General features: G+C 44.2%; 1 protein-coding gene across 1 annotated transcript in view; it reads right to left on the reverse strand.

Annotated features, from left to right (window-relative positions):
* TEKT3 (tektin 3) overlaps window positions 1–22689 on the reverse strand; it is a gene marked incomplete at its 3' end in the record, with an annotated part of 183109 nt that overhangs the window by 31654 nt on the left and 128766 nt on the right. The gene's annotated exons all lie outside the window — the stretch shown is intronic.

The following is a 22689-nucleotide window of genomic DNA, read 5'->3' on the forward strand; positions in this document are numbered from 1 at the left end:
GGGGAAATGGACAAAATTCTTTAAAGATATAAACAAACAAAACTGCCTAAGAAGAAAAAGGTAACCTGAACAGCTGTATAGGAATTAAAGAAATTGAATCTATAGTTTAAAATCTTTCTTCAAAGAAAACATCAGGTCCAGATGGGTTCACTGATAAATTCTACCAAAGTTTTAAGGAAGAAATAGTATCAGTTTTTAAAAGCCTATCGCTTACTTGCGTGAGGTGCCTTTCACAATGTTTAAATTATTCTCTAAATTCTAACTCAGCCTCTTCCTAAAGAGGCAATGAGCACACACTATGATCCTTAACTGATGCTATAAATATCTCACATTTGCAAGTAAACTAAACAAATTCTTTGGGAAGATGACTGAAAATAGCTGTGGAAAAATTCATCCCCTAAATCATGCAATTGTTTTTTTATTATGCTTTTAGTCATGACCAAAAAAGCATTTTAAGAAATGAGACCTGCTACAAAGTCAAGTACAGTATTTGACTGTATTCATTGAAGTTGGGGTCAATAGTTATTTACATACTGGAAAAATGCTACAATAGTCTTCTATAAATATTAACATGCTAAAAACATCATTAATCACACAGAGATTGTAAGTACTGGAAAGCTCCATTTCAAACCCAAAAGGTGGCCTCAAGCTGGAGAAATATATTTTATTAGCACATTTACGCAAGACTTTAAGATCATAAATATTTCAAGGTATAAAAACCTATAGCTCATAGTCTGCAGAAGGCATGACAAGGACAGAAAGTTTCCATGACTTTTTTCACACATTGCCTCAGATCAGCGGCCAGCACAGGCTTGAAAGAATCACACAACACCCCTGTTCCTTTGATCATATGTATTTAATTCCTCACAGTTTCAAATTGAAGCAGAAATAAAACACTGCCCCTGACACATTAATAAGTACCAGACTTAGGAGAAAGTATATCAGATTTCAGCGTTTAAGTAATTTCTCTCTATGCATATATTAAATAAGAATGCAGGAAAAGTTGAATAATCTGTTTCTTTTAAAAAACAGTTTGATAAGGAACTCTCTTCATTGATGGTGAAAGTATAAATTACTACACGTTGGAGAGCTATGGGGCAGTATCTACTAAAGTTGAAAAAGCACATTCCCTATGACTCAGAAATTATACAATTAGAATGTACAAGAATATGTTTCTGGTGATTTTTAAAAGGGAAAAGCGTAAAAGTCCATCGACAGGAGTATGCATGCGTAACTTATGATAAATCCATGCAAGAATTATCACACAACAGTTAAAAGCAATGACCTAGAGCATGTAGAGAATGATAGCATTATACAAACGTTTAAAATGAGACTCTATATTGGTTTCTGGATAAATACCTAAGTAGCAAAAGTATAAAAATATGCAGAGTATAAGTAAACACTAAATTCTGGTAGGTGGGGAAGGAGAAAAAGGCATGGGATTCCCAAGGGGTACATAGGAGGCCTCTTCTGTGTAAGTTTTTTTGTTTTGTTTTGTTTTTAAACAAGAGGTGGGTACCTGCATGCTTGAACACTTTGTGAAATATTTTAAAACGAAAACAGTTGAATATTTTATCATCTACCTCAATACACTTGGCCTATGAGTCTGTTTGCTTTTTTCACAATAATCAAACGAGTAATTCTACCCATTTCTAAAATGTTTATTCAGCTACGCCACCATAAGCATCTAGGGAGAAAACATACCGTTACTTTGTGCAAACTGTCAAAATACAAGTGAGTGCTTCACAGCCAGAGCTGAACAGAAAAGGCCACGGACAGTAAGGGAACAGCTGCTGTGACCTGAATTTCAGCAACTCTTTGAACGGCCAGGTGACTGGTTGTCCAGCCCTCCCCTTGGCTGCATTTGGAAGACCGGGCTAAGTAAGCCGGGAGAACAAGGCAGAGGGTTGAGGCACACAAGAACCACAGGGACAAACACAGCACTGCCAACAGGTGTAAGGTATTATACGACCTAGGGTCTGGGGTTCTGACACACCTTTCCTGGTTCTGCATTTATAAGTAACTTCTCAAGCCGCGAAAAGCAACAGAAACGTACATTAAGAAGGCTTGGGAGACTGGGTAAGTGTACCTGTGGGTTTTACGGTTTTCATTTGCAGGGGTGAGGGTAGCGAAGTGAAGATGGAGGCGGGGCCAGGGTTTCCACGACCTCACCCCGAATTCTGAGGCCAGACGTTGGAGTCCTAATAGGGGCGGGGACTCTGTCGGGGTCGTCCCAGCAGCAGGCAGGTGCCCGAGGGACCACTCACCTGTCGGCGGTGCCGGGCGAGGGGCGGGGAAGCGGGCGTGGGCGGGAAGGGGTCGCAGCCCCACAAACTACAACCCGCTGGAGCGCGGACTAGCGGCCCCGCCCGACCCCGCCCCGCCCAGCCTCGCCCTTCTGTGACGTCAGCGCCCGAGGACCACTCAACGACCGCCGCTGCTGGCTCCCCGGCAGCCGATTGGCCGGTGGAGGGAGAGGCGGGCGGCGGGAGCCGGAGAGAGGAGGGAAACCCTGCGGGCAGGCGACCGTTGCTATGGACGCTCTCGCGCGTAGTAACCACAGCTCCGGGGGAGACAGAGAGGTGGAGGGGGTGAAGGGGTGAAGGGTCCCCCGCCTCCCCTGCGGCGCCTAAATCGGAGCTCTCTCAGCTGCGCAGACCTTGGTGGCCCATTCTAAGGCTCGGGAGGCTGACAAGCCCCCGCGTTTCAGCCTCGCTGGGAAGACAGGCTGACCTTACCCCACACCCTAACCTGGCCATACCCATTTGTGCTTCTCCCCGTGACATAGTGGATGCCATTCTTTTATTGAAGACACAGATAAATCAGTTGTGTCCACGTGGCTTTGGAGAATGGCAGCAGTTAACTAGAGATGGACAAGCCATTTTTTCTCCAAAGCCATGCGTACATAACTGACTTATCTGTGTCTTCAATAAACGATTCTAACTCAGTTGTGATATGATGATAGTTGCCCTTGTATGTATCCTGTCTAGGCATTGGGGGGTGAGGGTGGAGAGGGTGTGTTAAAGGGCGGCTGGTGGGAAAATAAAGGAAGAGGAGAAAAAAAGTAAGAGAGGTGAGAGCGATTATGGGGATATGAGTGTGTTGGGCTGAGGAGGAATGTTTAGGAAAATGAAATGGAAAATATTGCCTTTACAGCCAACTGTCTCTAATCTCTCTGTGCCTTCTAAATTTTTTTAATCCCATAATTCCATTTTTATGGCTATTTATACAAGGAAATTGGAAATATTTCACGTTGTCAAAGTTGGGAGAGGCGATTAAAAACATTTTCGGTCTAAATTTTAGAACAATGTAAGGTCTTGCAATGTATTCTTTATCGTTGTTCTTGGAACTTACTCAGAAACAGATTTGGGACATTTTACTCCAATTTGTACCATCAATATCAATGGTATTCTTTTCCTTGAGTGCTGTGTTGAGAATCAGTAGTTTTGGAAACTATAACCTGTAACTGGGTATGGGATCCAAATGGCCTTCATGCACAGAATATAACACTAATATTTACAGAAAAGTGCTTTGTGGAGTGTTTATTGGCAACTTGAGTGTGTGATGTGTTCATTGAGAATTTTATCATTTACAACCACAGGAAGGTAGTATCCGTTGTCACTGTTATGTTTTGCTTATGTTACTAGGTTATTTATAGGGGTGTGAATCACCATCGGCTTTTTTCATTGAATGACTTTTTCATGACATGAAATTGCAGCGCACACCTCGTTGAGAGTATTCCCAGAGCGCCAAGGTACACAAACTCTATCAAGTTCAGATATCATATTCTAGCTCACTTATTTAGCAAGTGAGGAGCTGTGTCCTAGAGGCTAAATGACATGCCCAGGGTCGCATTTCTGTGTGTGTCCTTCGGATCAAGTAGAAAACAATGGACTCCCACAGCCTCTCTTTCCTTTTGTTTCCATCAGAGCCATTATGTCACCGTCGTATGTTTTCACGCATTGTCTCCCCCATTAGACTATGTCCCTGCGAGGGCAGAGACAATGATTTTCCAGCCTTAGTCACGGGAACCATTTTTGAAGCACTTGCTCTGTGCCAGCTTCATACACATCATTTATGACCCTCATCATAAGGTTGAAAATATGATTCCCCTTTTACAGGGACTTACAGGTTAAGTAACTTGACTAAGGTCACATTAGCCAGGAGGTCATAGAGCTGGAGTCTAACCTAGGTCTGTCTGACTCAAAGCCCATGGTCTTCCCCCTACATCAAATAGCTATATTCCTTCTCGTGTATTCTCCTTTCTATCCTCAGCACCAGCCATCGAGCTTGGCCTACGGTGTACTCCTAGTACATGTTTGTTGAATGAATGAATGAGCGTTTGGAGAAGGAGGGACCAGCTTCCCTCCCTGGTACTTAATAGTGATGATTTGGGACAAATCCCCAAATCACACCAGGTCTGTTGTATCTCTCCATAAAATGGGGCTAATGATGCTTCACTGGCCTGAAAGGAAGAGCATTAATCAGATGCTCTATTGAAATCCTTCCCAGAAAATAGATTGAAATTCAGATGCTCACTTATGAGTAGTTCTGGGAAAGCTAAGTGTATTTAGCCCACCTAAGGGGAATGGCACCCACTTCTACAGGGACAGTTGGACGCTTCTCTTTCTCCCTGAGATAAATAAAACTCAAGGGAAAAGCAACCCAGATTGGAGCTATCAGGTGAGGTGTGTTGTGGAGTATTAATCAGAAGCCACCCCAGCAGCTGAGATAGCTAGACAATTAATTGAGCTCCATGACCTAAAGTCTTATATGATGTGGGACATCTCTGAAATCTAATCTTAAAGTTCCATTAAGATTAGACCATTTAGAAGGTCCTGGTATTTATTGGCAGTCTAACGTCATCCATTAATCATCATCCACAATAAAGATGACTCATTTTAAGTGCTGCAGGGAGATCCTGACAATCTAAAGGAGGAGAGAAACAAAGACACAAACAGGACGCTTTAAAGATGTTAAGAGTCATACAGTGGTGGGACTTCCCTGGTGGCTCAGTGGTTAAGCATCTGCCTGCCAATGCAGGGGACACGGGTTCAATCCCTGATCTGGGAAGATCCCACATGCTGCGGAGCAACTAAGCCCGCAAGTCACAACTACTGAGCCCACGTGCCACAACTCCTGAAGCCCACACACCTATAGCCCGTGCTCCTCAACAAGAGAAGCCACCGCAATGAGAAGCCCGCGCACCGCAACGAAGAGTAGCCCCCGCTCACTGCAACTAGAGAAAGCCTGTGCGCAGCAATGAAGACCCAGCACAGCCAAAAATCCATTTTAAATAAATAAATGTATAAATTTATTATTTTTAAAGAGTCATACAATGGTATATGTTAGGTTGTGGATTATACTTCATGCTATGTATGAAAAAACAGGGCTACATCAAGGCTACTTAGAATCTTGATCTGGCATTTTAGGAGCTGAGGCCATTTTGTAATATTCTCGCGAAGATTCTGCAGAGACTGCATTATTTTTTCAATGTGACTGATACAAGACTAACGGGTCTGAGGAGGCTGGTTTATATCAGCGATACACCGTATTTCATCCAGATGAGTCTTTATCAGTTAAGAAAAATTAGCTTCTGAACTCAGCTACCACTGGGAGGTTGTTAAAACTTCAGTCAAGGAGATAGAGCATGTCAAACAAAGTCAGACAGTCAATGTCTCGAATTTACTGGACCAAGATCCCTCATGCAAGCACTGAAGGTATTTTAGCTGTGGGCATGCAAGGCAATGAATTAGACAGGTAACTGGCAGTAGTTTGATTTATAGTGGCTCACAACAGCCCATTGTTAAATTTGCAGGAATTTTGCAAGCCCATTGTTAAAGAGTCCTTATTAAGAGCTAAATTATATCAATGTATCATTAAATAAATTATATCGAAACAATGGTAATAAATACTCAAAACATCACATTCTAATTCTTTTCCAACACTTTACTGTTTTTCATCCTTTTGAGTTTATCTTCATCTGTTGCATCATTATGGTGGAAATACTACATAATGACGATATCCCTTATCATTTTTAAGTTCAGCAATGTCACATTGGTAAATTGGGATTGACCGTGATGGGAGTATTTAAACCATGGAAATCATTAAAAGCTACAAATCAAGGCTTCATTTATTGTTTTCTTGATTGTCTAGACTCAAGAAAGTCATAGAGAAAATGCTATAATGCAGATGAAACTTTAAAAATGTCTTGTGTCTGTGGCCATTACATTGTGACAAGCAAAAAAAATTAAGAAGCTACATTCTCCCAGTATTGAAGACAAACATCTGATTCAGCAAAGAAGTGATTCATATCATTAAGTGAAATTTCAACATGCATCTTCAGTTTTGTCTACTCATCAACGTAAATGAAAATATCAACCAGCATTCAAGCTGAAACTCCTTTGTCCATCAGTTGCAAGGTTGGCTAGAGATGCGAGTGTAGCAAAAATCAGTAAAAGCATTTGGCAAAAATCAATTGACTAGATTCACTTTGTTATAAAGCAGAAACTAACACACCATTGTAAAGCAATTATACTCCAATAAAGATGTTTAAAAAAAACAATTGACTGTGGAATTTACAATACAGAGTATTGTGTATTTTTGTGACTATTTATAAGTTGTGTGCTATGTGTCCTTTATATCATTAAAATGTATAATAAACTTATGTATGTATGCATGCAGACATTTTTCCCAGAGAGCCAGCTGTTAAATGTTTACATCACTGGAAGTGGGCCCCTGTTTTTATCCTTGAAGAGATTATTCTCTGGCAGGACACAGGCAAAACCCCTGTGCTGCAGACTCCAGTGTGGTGAGAAGCATCAGAAAGGAACTCAAGTCTCTCAGGAGTTCTGAAGAGGGCAAAGCAGCGTCATCCAGGGACTCTTGAAAGATGAGTTCACAGGTTATATGGAAAATCGCCTAGACCGATGAGGGTTTGTGGAAATAAAAATAGAGTAGGATAGAGAAAGATGTGCTGTATGTGTATAAGATATACATACAAGCTCATCTAAGCAGACCTGCTCTCTCAGGAAGCCAGACCTTGAGTCATCCAGAGAGTAGCTGAGTCATCATATTTGATGTTGCAAAACTCTGGTTGAGAATCACAGACTAGGCCTGCCAGGGAGCCACCAGATACCCTGTCATTGTGTAACGAGCAGGACCCTATGGGGCCTTCCCCAGGCAGGCTTTCCCGCCCCCCATATCCTTTGCTTTAGCTTCTCTCTGAACTACCTAGATAATAGTATTTGATGCAAATTTCCCCGTGTTGTTTTGCAGATGTTGAAAACCCCCCACCAAATGGAAGATGTTAACTACTTGATGACCCTGAGCACATAGCCCCAGGCCTCCTGGAGCCTAAGGACTGATGAAGTTAACCCCTGTGACACCACCCTGCTCCCTGTGACCCCCTGCCTCCCTCACCTGGCTTTTAAAAATGCTTTGCGGAAACCCTTCGGGGAGCTCGGGGCTTTTTAGGACATGAGCCACCTGTTCTCCTTGCCTCGTCTTGCAATCAACCTTTCTCTGCTCCAAACTCCAACATTTCCGTTTGTTTGGGCTCACTTTGCTTCGTTGGGCACACGAACTTGCGTTAACAATTGGAAACCTATTGCCTCCGCCGTGACTTTCCAGTTTTCAAACGGTCTCCCATTTGCCATGAGATTTATTTCTCCAGGTCTCCTTCTTGGAATCCTCATGACTCAAGGTAATCGGGTGTCTCTGTTTCTCAAAGAGCCTAAAACACAAGCTAGGAATGACCTCAGGAGGGCCCCAATTTTCTGGCCACTCGTCAAATTCTTAGGGAAGCATCCTGAAAACTATCAGGGAGGCCGTAATGATTCAGCAGAAGCAAGGTGAAGTCAAGACAGTATTCAAATCAGTGGAGCGGTGAAGATGGAAGGAAATCTGGTTGCGATATTGAAAAGCTGAAAGGATGCAGATGAGTGTTCGTGCTTGCGGTAGAAGCAGCAGCTGAATGCCCTTGTCTCCCATGTCCCCTTCTCTCCCAAGGTGAGGCTATCAACCTGGGGAGGAGAGCGGTAGCAGAAAGAAAGAGCAGGAAGGCTATAAACCAGGAGGCTCTACAAACCAGGAATGTTGCGCCCTTTGGCCCTTGGCTCTCTGAGTCTTTGGCTGCCTTTTGCTCAAGAAAACACGTTAGTTCTAGGGATCGATGGAAACTGAGGCGTGTTGTCTGGGCTTGCTCCAGGTTCGCCCAATAACTGGATTTAAAAGGAACTTCTGGGCTTCCCTGGTGGCGCAGTGGTTGGGAGTCCGCCTGCCGATGCAGGGGACACGGGTTCGTGCCCCGGTCCGGGAAGATCCCATGTGCCGCGGAGTGGCTGGGCCCGTGAGCCGTGGCCGCTGGGCCTGCGCGTCCGGGAGAGGCCACAACAGTGAGAGACCTGCGTACCGCAAAAAAAAAAAAAAAAAAAAGGAACTTCTGACCTAGCTCTGCTCACCAGGGCCCCAGAAGACACAGGGGCTCAGGGCTGACATCTCTGTTCAGAAATGTAGGTTGAACAGTCCTTGGAGTAACAGGTCAAGTAGGGTGTGGAGAAGAGAGATACCAAACTACAACCCTCCATATCGAAGATGGAAGGCCAGCACTTTACAGGCTCCGGCAAACAAAGAGAAGCTGTGCTTGCCTGGAATCAACATCAGCTCCTGCAGCCCACACCCCACACTTCTCTGGAATGCTCGTAAAAATACCAAGTGCTCCAATAATTAGCCCGCCAGAGTCACAGTGCAGGGACATGGTTGCTCTGCGAGGACATTCCCAGGTGAAGAAGGGGACACATCAGAATTTCCCAGAGATCTTTTCAAATGCAGATTTCAGGATCTCAGCCCAAGAGGATCTGATTCTGTAAGTCTAGGGCGGGGCCTGGAGATCCAGGCAAACTTTACTTGGATTTGAGCAATGATACCTGATCTTACATTTTTGTTCAGATGGCCCTTACTTTAATCTTTATTTAAAAAGTTGGGGAATTTTAAAGGTGAAGAAGGTACCTGTATCCCGTTTGAGATGAATATTTGTCTACTTACCTAACTTGCATTGGAAATAGTTGCCCATTTTTTGCTTGTGGGTGAGATGTTTTTAAGTTATATTTCTCATTTAAATTAAGTTTAAAAACTATTTGTAAGTATTCAAGAGGAATCTTTACATCTCTCCCGTTTCTCCCTTACCTGTCCCATTAAGCACACAGTGTCTTTGGAAAGAGGTTTCAGGTAACTGAATCGAAGTTAATGGAATCACAGAAAGTGAAATCTAGAAGGATCTTAATACCTCCCCAGTTCAGCCCCTTTATTAGATGAGGAAACTGAGACCAACGCGTTTAACTTGCCCCATGTCACCCAAGTGGCCACGGAGACCTGCCCCCAACATCCTTTGATGCTCCCCTGCGCCCAGAGGCCTGGCGTGAGTATTATCATCTCACTGGAGCTTTTCTCCTAGTCTTGTTCTGCAAACAGCACCTCTGGCCCAGCTGAGCAGGGGTAGGCTTGCTGTCTCTGAGCTCAGCTCATCACGGGGCGCTCCGTCTCCCCTCTGCTTGATCAGACCCTAGCCACGGGGATCCATCCATCACCGCTTGAGGCTTCCCTAAGGAAGAGCCTTCAAGGTGAACATTTTTTAATTAAAAAAGAAAAGCAGACTTCATCATGCCTCAAGATACTTTCATGTCTTCTCATTTACCTAAATCCCTGCAGTCTGCTTTCATATATCTTCTGAAAACACATACACCTATACGTTCTCTCTCTCTCTAAATATGTATATAATATCTATATACACACACACACATAGTCTCTCTCTATATATATACATATATACATATATGGATACACACATATACATACACCTATACATTCTCTCTCTCTCTCTCTAAATATGTATATAATATCTATATACACACACACATAGTCTCTCTCTCTATATATACATATATACATATATGGATACACACATATACATACACCTATACATTCTCTCTCTATATATATATGTATATCACATACATATATACTCTCGCTATATATACATACACATATATATGGATACACTACATATAGGCACATCTATATATTCTCTACTTCCTCAGAAATTATTTATTTGAGTCCAAAGTGAGAGTCACCAACCCCACGCTGTATTAGTTCTTCTTATCTCATTTTGGACTGTCGTCAATGGAGAGAGAAGGAGAGAACGCCGTGGGCAACGCCATGACCAGTAGGCAATCTCCTGCCACCTCCTGCTCCCAGGGACAAGGGCTGTCACTCATAACCACCTGCAGTGTCCCTCCATATTCCTCCACCATCCAAAGTCACCACTGCTCCAAGGACACTAAGTGCGTCATCACCGTGAATTCGAAAAGGGACCATCCATTGCTTATCCCATGAAGGGACACAGCTCTGCAGAGGCCCCGCTGCGACAGAGGCTGTTCCCTTAAGACCAGGTCTGCGTGGCACCTGCATGGTGGGTCAGCACCCCAGCACCCAGGCCAGCACAGTTACCAGGGTGCTTCCTTCAGCAGCCAGGTCAAGGTCAGGTCCCTGGCCTCCAGCCTTGGCCACCTTCCGCTGTGTAACCCAAGCTGTCAAATACACGTTTTCCTTTTCTCTATGAGCCACGACGTGGAAAGGGTGAGGCAGCACTGCTCCGGACTCACAGCTGCCAGGCATCCCTGAAGACCGCAGCATCACCTGCAGCCACTTCCCACGCCCCCGCCCGGGCACCTGCCCCAGCCAAGGAGCTGCGTGTTCCAGCCCGGGAAGAGCCGTGGAGAAGTCTTTCTGCCTGAGGTGGACCCTCCGCGTGTTGGAAAGCACATGGGGTCAGCGATGAGACAGACCCAGACTGCAGCCTTGCTTCTGCCCCTGCTGGCCCGAGACCATGAGCAAGCCATTTAAACCTCATTGAGACTCAGTTTCCTCATCTGCAATGCTGGGATAATCATACCACCTTCCCAGCTTCTTACGCAAGTTCAACGAGAACACAGGTGAAACAGTACCTCCCCTCCCCTCCCCAGAATCCTGTTGCTCCTGTGAGACGAGAGAGGGGTACCTGAGGGGAGGTTTGGGAACCTACACGGCCCCAGGGAGCTATTTTCTCCTGGCGGGAAGGGAAGCACCACATCATCTTACAGCAGAACCACAGCAGGATGGGCCTTAATTATATGTGGCTGCAAGTCAGCCACAACCTGGGATACTGCATCAGCTCTTCCAGAAAATGACCAAGGGCTTTTTGAAAGGTGACAACTATTTTTAAATAACTAAACTGGAAAAAAAAAAAGAGTTTTCTTCTTTCTCCTCTCAGCTTAAGGCAGATGGGCCCAAGGACTAACCTAGATCAGGGTTTATTATAAATCTTGGGGCTAATTTTTTTTCCCTAGAGTTCCTAAGTGTTCCAAGCACACAGCCTAGAAATAATCATGGAAACAGATTACCTGATTCCTGACACACACGTCCAGGAAGTTTAATTTATCTGGTAGTGCAGTCTTTCCCTGGAGTCTCTAATGGAGCCCAGAAGAGACAGCAAAGGATGGGGACGCAGTGAGGCTACCATGGCTCGCAGAGCTGCTCTCAGGAGGCACAAAGTAGAGGAAGGGGCAGGAAAGTGTCTCACTGGGTCTGGGGCATTGTCCTAGATGCAGCCCAGCTCCCCTCTCCAGCCCAGAAGAGACCAGCGGACTATTGGACTAGCCCACTAGAGGTACTGAAACGCTTTCCAAGGGCCAGGCGGGCCCTCCAGTGGTTTCAGGGCAACCATTTCCATTCTGTACATATTCATTTCTACAACTGATCTGACCGGAGGGGAGCAGGGTCCTGGAATCCTCCTGGCTCCCCGCCCCTTTCACAGACACTCTTCTGACTTTCAGGAGTGTGTTGCCCTTGGGTGAAAAACATCTCAGGGTGTCCAACCAAGGGACAGTTCAGACTTGGTAATTAGTTCAGAAAGTGTATCACTCTGATAATTAGGTAGTGAATTTTGTTGCCATTCCCGTGGTTTCCAGTTGGCTTCCTGCAACAAAGAAGGAAGAACTAAACGCTTGTCCATTCATCAAACAATTTTTGGTGATAGATGATCTTGTCATTTTTTACACATAACTCAGAAGGTGTTCTGTTTCCAATTGAGTAGCATTGATATAAGAATACTCCTTCCATCAGTCAGAGAGAGACAAATATCATATGATATCACTTATATGGGGAATCTAAAATAGGACATAAATTAACTCATCTACGAAACAGGAACAGACTCACAGACATAGAGAACAGACTTGTGGTTGCTGAGGGGTAGGGGGATGGGATGGGGGGGAGGTTGGGATTAGCAGATGCAAACTATTATGTATAGAATGGATAGACAACAAGGTCTTACTGTATAGTACAGGGAACTATATTCAATATCCTGGGATAAACCATAATGGAAAATTATATATATTTATAAACATATAATATATATTATACTATATAGTATATATAGTATATAAATATATATTATATAATATATAATTTCTGTACACCAAAAAGTAACACATTGTAAATCAACTATACTTCAATAAAATAAATTTTTAAAAAAAGAATACTCCTTCCAGTCCTATCTAATTTGTGTGAACGAGGTTTCTCAACACCAATAGCCCGAAAAATGAGGCACTGGCACAGAACTGATACTGAAACTAAGCTCAGTTTAGCAATGATATGTGCATTGATTAAATAAGTAAATAATCTCCCATCCATCTCATCAAGAAGAGCATTTCCAATCAAGTTTTGCTTTGGGGGTTTAACAATAAATTTATGTAGTTTCGATTCACAGTTTGTTTGACTAAAAATAACCACAAGATTTAAGAACATGTTTTGGGTTTAAATATTAGCCAGTAGTGAAAGAAGGGGCTCAGGCCAGTGCAAGAGAGCCACTTCAAGACCTCAAGAAAGAGGGCAACTGGTGCATTTTTACTTGGTAGTTCTGTTCCACAATCATCACACTTATATAGACCACCCCAAATTCCTTTGGGTTACTCACCCAAAGGAAGGAAGAACAGACTTTTAGAGCTAGAAACATGTCAAGTGGCTTTATTTTTACTTCTGTCTTATTCCGGTATCAATGTCTTGTTCCACAGGAAGCGAAAAGTATATATGCTTGCACGTTTTTTCCGGAAAAAGTTCATCCCTAACCTCTTCCTCTTGTTCTGCAAAGCAAAGACTACTGGGAATCTAAGGAAACTCAAAAAGTATACCGTTCAATCTCATCTCTTTACAAAGAAGGAAAGCGAACCCAGGGAGTTGCGACAGTCACAGTGTTGGAAGGTTCTGGCCCAGAACACAGATGCTCTGACCCCAGCCAGGGAGGAGCATTCCCCACCCCCAAGTCATTATGGCTTTCACGGAGCACATGTGAGCTCCACTCTGCACAGCTGACATCCTGAGACTTTCATTTACCTTTTTTTCTCTATTAAATATTGTTTCCTGGCTCCATTGCTTTTTTCCATTTCTGGTTTTCTCTCTCACTTTAGTGGAATAAATCTTTACAGCTTCTTATGCGAAGGTTCACGGTCAGTAAAATGCGTGATTCCCTTTTCCTCTGAAAATGTCATGATTCTTCCCTCACACTTGAGTCCCAGTTGGTCTCAGTAGTAAATTCTAGGTTGAAAATAATTTCCCCTCCGAATTTTGTCATCTACCGTTCAGGGCTGTGTGATACCATTTTGACTCCTAATCCTTTTTGTATGTGACCTGGTTTCCCTCTTGTAACTCTGTGTCGTTAATCACTATTGTTCTGAGATTTCATAAAAGTAGATTTCTTATGCGTTAGATTTCTTGTTGATTGTTTGTTTGTTTTGTCATGATCCCAGACACTTGGTTGGTTACTATGTGGACTGTCATGTCCGTCTGTTCCAGAAGACCTTCTTGTACTACTTGTTTGATAATTTTCTCTCTTCCATTTCCTCCGGAACTGACATTAGATGATTTTTTGTTTCTTTTAAATTGATCCTCTTAATGTTCCCATCATTTCTCTCCTGTTTTCCATTACTTGGTCATTTAACTTTTACATTGTGGAGTATTTCCTCAATTATATCCCCCATTTGTTTTACTCCCATACTTTTAGTTTCCAAGAGCCTTTTAGCGAGACCTGATTTCTGTTTTATTCTGAGAGCAACGCTCTTGCACGACTGCAATGCCATCTTGTACCTGTTTGGAGATATTAAATTATACAGTATTTTAAGTTTTCTTCTCTGCCCTGCATAGTTTCTTTCCTCTTCTCCTGTTCATTTTGGACTCTTACCTCAAATGCCTGGTAATCCTTGACACCCTTTTATCATATGTGTCAGAGCAAGGCTCTAAGAAAGACACTGGAAGCTCTAAATATGTGAATAAGGCTTCTCGCCTGGTGGCCTCCACATTGGGCACTTCCAGATTTCACTGTGTGGAGCTATTTTCTCTGGGAAGGAATTCCCAAATCCCCACCCCTGCATATAGCTGCAGGGACTCTGAGCAGAGCAGGGAAAAGGGGCAGGGAGGGGGTTAGGGGATCAGACTTTCATTTCATACCTGTTTTTATCCCTACACCACACCCCTTCCCCCCCAAATTGTACCTGAAACGTCCAGGACCAGAGCTCCTTCTATTTAATTTGTCCAGAACATAAACCTGCAGTCTTCTGAGTGGAGTGGGGCAGAGCTAGAAAACCAGGAGCGCTGGATGGAAACAGTGGTCCTGTTTCCCATTTCCAGCCTCCAGCTTGCCTCCAACTTTCTGTGATGCTACCAGGTCCAGAGGCTTCAAGGGGTTTCATGGAATTAAATAGCTTGTTTTCCTTCAGTATTCCCTGCCTACACACATTAGAATGTAGTTTCTTCCTCCTTCCTTAGTTCCTCTCTCCCATCTGTTTTCCATCTTGTAGAAATCTGTTTAAATCTCTTGTCCACTGGGGGCTCCTGTCTGCCCTTCTTAGCCCTCAGAAGCCCTACACTTTCGTCCTCCTGTAATGTTATTTTAGGGTGGTACGGGCAGAGAGGTGGGGAGAGAGGAAAGATACATACATGGATGTAATCTGTTCTCTTTTATTGGGTCTTCTATTTTCTTCTGTTGTTGTCTAGTTTCAAAGTTAAGTTCATAGTATGAATTGGGAACGTTTACATCTTTTCTAGGCTCTGGGAAAGTTCCTATATTTCTTGGTAGAATTTGTCCAAAACAGGATCTGGGCCTTATATCCTTTCAAGGGTTGGATTTTAGACTGCCTTTTCCATTTTTCTATGGTAATCGGTTTATTTAGGTTTTCTCCTGCTTCTCAAACTTTTTCGAAATGTGGTGTTTGGAGCTTCTGGGTCTCCAGTCCAGATATTTTACCTTTTGTTTCATTCTTTTTTTTTTTTTAATATAAATTTATTTATTTATTTTTGGCTGCATTGGGTCTCCATTGCTGCAGGCGGGCTTTCTCTAGTTGCGGCGAGCGGGGGCTACTCTTCGTTGCGGTGCACAGGCTTCTCACTGCGGTGGCATCTCTTGTTGCGGAGTACAGGCTCTAGGCGCACAGGCTTCAGTGGTTGTGGCTCTCGGGCTGTAGGGCGTAGGCTTGGTAGTTGTGGCGCACGGGTTTAGTTGCTCCATGGCATGTGGGATCTTCCCAGACCAGGGCTCGAACCCGTGTCCCCTGCATTACCAGGCGGATCCTTAACCACTGTGCCACCAGGGAAGTCCCTGTTTCATTCTTTCATCTGTTTGTTCTATAGTATAGAAATCTAGGACATAGAGGCATTAGTCACAATAGCCAAAAGGTGGAAGCAACCCAAGTGTCTATCAATAAATGAATGGATAAGCCAAAGTGGTACAATGGAATAATATTCAGCCATAGGTAAGAGGGAAATTCTGACACATGCTACATCATGGATGAACCTTGAGGACAAGATGCTAAATGAAATCGGCCAGTCACAAAAGGACAAATGCTGTAGGACTCCACTTATATGAGGTCCCTAGTGTAGTCAAATGCATAGAGACAGACAGTAGAAGGATGGTTTCCAGGGCCTGGGTCGGGGGAGGGGGGCAGGAATGGGAAGTTAGTGTTTAATGCGGACAGAGTTTCAGTCTTGCGAGATGAAAAGTGTTCTAGGGATGGATGGTGGTGACGGTTACACATGATGTGAATGTACTTAACGGCACTGAACTGTACATTTTAAAACGGTGACAATGGTAAAGTTTATGTTATGTGTATTTTACTGCAATTTTTAAAAAAATTAATCTACATTTTTTAAAAATCAGGGAGAATTTCTTTTTTTAATTAATTAAATTTTTTTCATGGAAAGGCATTTTATTTGAAATATAGCAGTATGTACATGTCAATCCCAAGCTCCCAAACTATCCCTGCCCCCTACCCTTCCCCATAAATAGAATAGTACAGTCTATAAACTATTGAGACTGAATCCGGCCCCCGGCAGTGAAAGCACCAAGTCCTAACCACTGGACCGCCAGGGAACTCCCCCCAAACCAGGGAGAATTTCTTGCTTTGACCATTTGGTGCCTGGATTTATTTTTTATATTTAGTTACTCATTCCATATATTGAAGGATTTTTAAAATTATCTTATTTTGAATTTATAAAATTTCTACTTGATTCTTTTTTAACATCAGTCATTATTGTGTTGTGATGATTCCTCCCAGTTAGCCCATCATAAGGTAATAATTATCTATATTTTAAAGTATTTTTCTGTTTTCACTATTGGCAGGGGGATGATTTGCCCCCTTGTTAAGCTTGGTGGTTCTCTTTCATGAGGTTGATCTTCTGGAAAGGCCGGTGATTCTCGTGCTTCCCTTCATCTGGGGGATTCCCTCTTTGCCTGTAGACCCGTTTATTCTGTGGACCTCACTACAGGGAATTATGAGCAGGGGTTTTCTGGGTGTGAGCAGGTCTCCACTCCTCCCTGGGTTCAGTAGCCTCTGGGGACACTTCCTTCCGTCTTAGCCCCAAGTACTCACTCTCACTATCCTAGTCAGTGGACAGAAGTCATTACTTCTTGAAGTAGGAGTTGGAAAAGGGGGTTGCCTAGCCCAGCTCACCTTCCAAAGGCAGCTTCCAACTACCCCCTAAAGTAAGACTAGGGGTCTCCTACCCGAGCCTGTGTTTCTGTCTGGAGACTCTGGGCTTCCTCCCATCACTGCATCTCATGGCGGCCTTTCAATGGACTGTCCCGTGCTTTGGCTTTTCTGCTATTCTTGTTGCCCACCCCCTGCATCTTCAAAAACTGTCCTCCATCCTTACTGGCTCATGGCATGCCATCTTATTTTTTCGTGCTGTTACCCTTTCAAGAAACTTTCATACAGGTGTTCAGCCCACCCCCTCACATCCTTCCTTTGTCTCCTTTTGAGAAACCTCTCTGGGTAGGACCAGGTTTCTTCTTAGGCCAACACCCAGTGGGTGGACTGGATATCTTTGCAAGGTGCTGACTGTTCCCCATGCTGGACTGGACCTGTAGAGTTAGTGCCCGGGACATGGACGCAAACAGACAAAGGGGACCTTATGGCCAGTGGAGGTGCTTCCCACCAGGCTGCTAGGTGAGTGAAGCTCATCATTTCCCACTTCCCCAGCCTCACAAGCACGTCCCCAGGAGCACAGGTGACCCACGGCTGTGTCCTGTGTCAGGGAGCAGATCGTCCAGAGGAGACACTGGCAGTTTTGATACCAACGCCATAAAGAATCAATGCACAGCCATGGGGTAGAGAGGACATAGGCATCCTTTTGTTCACAGCAATTAATGCATTCCAGCCAAGCCAGTTCTGGGCAGGGGGCAGAGGGAGTCACCACAAAATGGCCTTTGTCTGAACTCCCATAAAAAATTCCAGCCAGTGGGAGTGAGCACAGACAGAGTCCAGGGACTCGATTGTAGATGTCCCGGATCTCGGCTTTTGCAGCGAAACTATTCCAGGAATTCGTGGACCGTGGTCTATCCAAGGAGGAGGAAAGCAAATACCTCCTCAAGAAAAGGTGCTGCTTTCAAAAGAGCTGATTTGATGGTTGAGGATTTATTGTTCTAAAAAGCTCTAGATCTCTCTAGAAAGCTGAGTGGGTTCTTTCGTTAATGCAGTTAGATAGAGCCATAGAGAGATATCTTTCCATCTTCACTCACCCGACACCTACACCCAGTTCCCTCATGACACACAGAAATAGGTATGTGGCCATTTGGTTCACAGCTAAATAACCTTAAAACTGTATTGCATCTTTCTAATGACAGACACACAATAAAACTGGCTCACTATGTAGTTATCATTACCTCTGCTTTAGAACTGGGGGAAATGGTGATCCAAGTGGTTAGGTAGCTGGATGAAGGTCAACTGGCAGGGCTGAAATGTTAATCCAGGTCCACCTTCGTTACCTGGACGTCAGATCCACCACATGGTAAGACGGCCCAGGTCGGAATATTGCCTCCTTGACCGTAAGCTGTAAGATGAGCACAGCTCTGTGCTTTGCTTTCCTCGGCTCTACAGGGACCACGACCACACTGCCTCCATCACAGAAATTCTCCAGCATCCAGTGATAGACAGTGGAGCGACCTATAGAACAGAAGCCGGCACTTAGTGAGCAGTAAATGGACCTATTTCAATTAGGTCAAGGGCACAGAGGAAGAGCCTGCCCAAGATTGGGAGGATGTGCTTCGAAAGATTTTTCCAACTTGGAGGGATTTGCACTGATCCACATATTTTTCGTCTCATCTTGAGCTAATCATGTACGCTCAGAAGGGGGCTGGCCATATTAACGATGCACTTTGCTTTCTTTTTCTTTTTTTTTGGCAGCGTTGGGTCTTCATTGTTGCACACAGGCTTTCTGTAGTTGAAGCGAGCGGGGGCTACTCTTCGTTGCGGTGCGCGGGCTTCTCATTGCGGTGGCTTCTCTTGTTGTGGAGCACGGGCTCGAGGAGTGCGGGCTTCAGTAGTTGGTGCTCACGGGCTCTAGAGCGCAGGCTCAGTAGTTGTGGCGCACGGGTTTTGTTGCTCTGCGGCATGTGGGATCTTCCCGGACCAGGGCTCGAAACTTTGTCCCCTGCATTGGCAGGTGGATTCTTAACCACTGCGCCACCAGGGAAGTCCCTAATGATGCACTTTTTGATGACCAGGACATTAGCTGAGGGCAGATGCCTTAAGGGTTGACCACCACTGGACAGAGTGGACAAGAGGAACAGGGCACACCCTAGTGTCCTGGTGTCCACTCTAGAGGGGACGCCCTAGCTTTCCTTTTGTCCAAGAAGATAGGATTTGCTCCATGAACTCTCCTAAGAACCTTGAATAGAAGGCATGCGATGGGGCTTCTCCTTCACTCACTGGGGGCCTTCACTTCTTCATCTGCACAAATAACGAGAGGAAAGGAATCCTCATCTACGCTTTCCTATAGTTCTAGAAACATAAAATTCTGCAGCATTACTTCTTTGTGAAAATCAACCATGGTTTGTCCCAAGGCTGGATTCCAGCCAACTACCACAAAGGAGCAAATCCAAACCTCTGAGTGATTTCAGTTGAATTGAACCAACTCTCAGCTGTCAAACTGGAAACAGTACGAGCAAAGCCTTTGCAAAATAACAATAAAGCACAATAAGACATACTTGGGCTCTTCCTAGGTGGTAAATTCACCTTCTTACCTTGTACAGACTACTTTTTGGGTGTTTCACCTCTAGGGATTCATTTCCACTGGACTTTGGCATATAACTTAATTCTTATGACGTTTGAACTTTTTATTAGTGGGAGGGTAGGAACAGGTTGTGGGTTTCATGCCTACACTGAAAATCATCTCATGGGTCTGTCCTGACCCACCTGAAATGATTCACAGTGTCTTCATCACCATCGTCAGAACAGCTGCCCTTCCTCAGTCACTGTGTTCCCCCCCGGGCTCACAATAAATATCCTTACACGACTCGCAACCCTGCAAGGGAGGGGCCCCGGGTTCGTTAGAATTGAGGAGTCACTTTCCCATCCTGCTGCAGGGTCTTCACTATGATGAAATATATTAATGCAGTTGAAGTAGTTATTTTGAGTTACAGATAATCAATATATAATCAATATGTGTACAGCTGATTCTTGTTATTCACGGCAGTTCTGTTTTATAAAGTCACCGAGAGCACTGAATTAGCGAATCCTGAACCTTTGCTCCTGGGGGAAATATAGGGCTAGGCTCCTAGGAGCCTTTGATGACAACATTTTCATCGACCAATCGACACATAACCTTGTTTTATGTGTGTTTCTGTTTAAAGACACTTTAATATACTTCGTTGATTCACTAAACTCACGGCCGTCAGCACTACAACAGGTGCCCGACAAAGCTTCCCTAACACGTGTGTTTCCTCCATAAGGGACCATCACAGCCTACTTGCACTTAGGATCACTGGACAGCAACTCAGCGCTATTCTTGGAAGCCGTTCTAAACGCAAAATCACCGGCAAAACGCGCAAAAATCCACACAGCTGTGAGTTTCTAGACGTTTCTGAGCATACCACCCTCTCGTTTTTGTAATAACTTATTTCCACTGGACTTTGATATATCATTTTCTTTTTATGAACCTTAATATTCTGCTTGCTAGAAGAATAGGAAAACGAGTGACGCTGACATTTACGCAACATGTGGCTACACCCATTTGGCCCAGAGTCAGAAGGCATGACTCACTGGGTCCTACACGGTTGTTTAACCTCTAGGTAAATCTCAGATAACACACATGCCTTACAGTGTGAACTGTGGAGCCAAAGAACGACCATCAGGTGACAGCTCACCACATCACAATTCTGTTTCCTTAGAGTATCAATAAACTTCTTTTCAAGGTTGAATTTGCAGCCTGAAATGTTGCAAATTCACCGTGCATGGTGACTGGAGTTAATAATACTGTATCTCATCACAAGAAAAAATAAAGTGTACTACAAATAACATTATGAATAGTCATCTCAAATACGAACCGTACAAATTCATTTGTTAATTTTCAGTGCACCTTAATCCAAAAAATCAGGTTTATCGATAGTACCAGAATAATGAAAATCACCATGATCACCATGCTTATTAACATCTGAGCTGTCCCTGGGGAAGGAGAAGGGCAAGAGAGCACAAGAGTTAGGGTAGGAGTTTGCTTCAGCACGGGAATGGGAAAAGACAGCCGTCTTCAACCAGAGCTTGCATTTTTATCGTTTGAAATGACATCGTAAGAACATCTAGGAAATGCTAGCCCAGAGATGGCAGATAAGAGAATCAGCTCTAGCTCATGAGGGGTGGTCCCTCGGAGCCCTGTTGCAGAGGATTCTGCCATCAAGCTTAGTGGGAAACGGAGCCACACACGCAGGATGTCAAGTCTGACCTCACGCGGGCTCTGTGATAACTGCTTTCTACGCACTGGCTCGTGGATTCATCCCAAGGAGCACCGTTAATATCGCCATTTTATGGATGAAGAAACTTGCACAAGGTCCACGGACTAACAAAGCTGCCCAGGGGGATTGTCCAGGTGCTTCACTGTCAGAACCCTCCAGCTGGGAGGCAGTGCCTTTGAATGTGGTAGTTCCTGCTTATAACACTTAGTCGCCTTGAGACTGGGGGCATTTTTTTAACCTCTCTATGCCTTCATTTTTTAACCCACCTCATAGAGGCAATCATAGTATCATAGTAGCGTAGGGTTGTTATGATTGGGACAGTGCCTGGCAGACAAAATGTGAGCTATCATTATTGTCGTTACTGACCTGCCAGCAAGCACTGTCCACGGTGCCTCAGGTGCTGCCTCCCCAGCCCTACCCGAGACGTGAGCGGCCACTTTGATGGGAAAATAATGTAAGTTCATCCAAAAATAATGTAAGTTCATCCAAAAAGGATGAAGCTGCCTCTCAGCAGATCAACTTTGCTCAGACTACATAAAACCGCCCATCAGGTAATCTGCCTTTATGGCAGGTCATCAAACTATGCCAAACAGTGCAAAACTCCTTTCCCAAGGACCCCAGAAATGATGCCATATGTACAAGTTGAATGTGCTTTTATTGCAGAGATGATCATAGCACATGGTAGCAAAAAGAAAACGCAAATGAACAGAAAGATGAAACTAAAAAGCACCCACAACACGCCCTCTGAGATATAACCACTATCGACGAGTTTGCATATATCCTTCCAGACTTTCTCTACCTCTATGTGTGTATTTATTTTTCACACACACACACACACACACACACACACACACACACACACACACACAAAAGTAATCATACGGTTTTGCGGCTTAGCTGATTTCATTGGCTGCGTGCCATTTGGGACCCTGGCAGCCTGCCAGCAGCCATCCCAAGCACCTGTCTGATTTTCCTGACCCAATGAGGTTGGCATCCTTAAAACCACTCTCAAAGGGGAAAATTAGTGCTTTGAGAGCTTAAGTAAACTCGCCAAAGTCCACAGAGCCGGCAGGCGTCAGAGCCAGGCTTCATCGCCAGCACCAAGGCCTGTTCTGCAAACCAAGCCTTATGCTTCCGCAGAGGCTTTGCAGACAGGCATCCACTGGGACAGAACCAGACTTTATTTGACCCACCTCCCATGACTGTGCACGTCGAATGTTATCAGTTCTTTTCACTATTATGAACAACGTGGCAGCAAATATCTTTACGTATCCTTTAGTTATTTTCTTAGAAAAAAATATTTCTAGAACCAGAATTGCTGGATGAAAAGGTTTGTATGTTTAAGGCTACTAATACATAGTACTAGGTCAGCCTCCAAAATA

This window comes from Leucopleurus acutus (genome assembly GCF_964270905.1).
Source record: "Leucopleurus acutus genome assembly, chromosome: 19".
Lineage (NCBI taxonomy): Eukaryota > Metazoa > Chordata > Mammalia > Artiodactyla > Delphinidae > Leucopleurus > Leucopleurus acutus.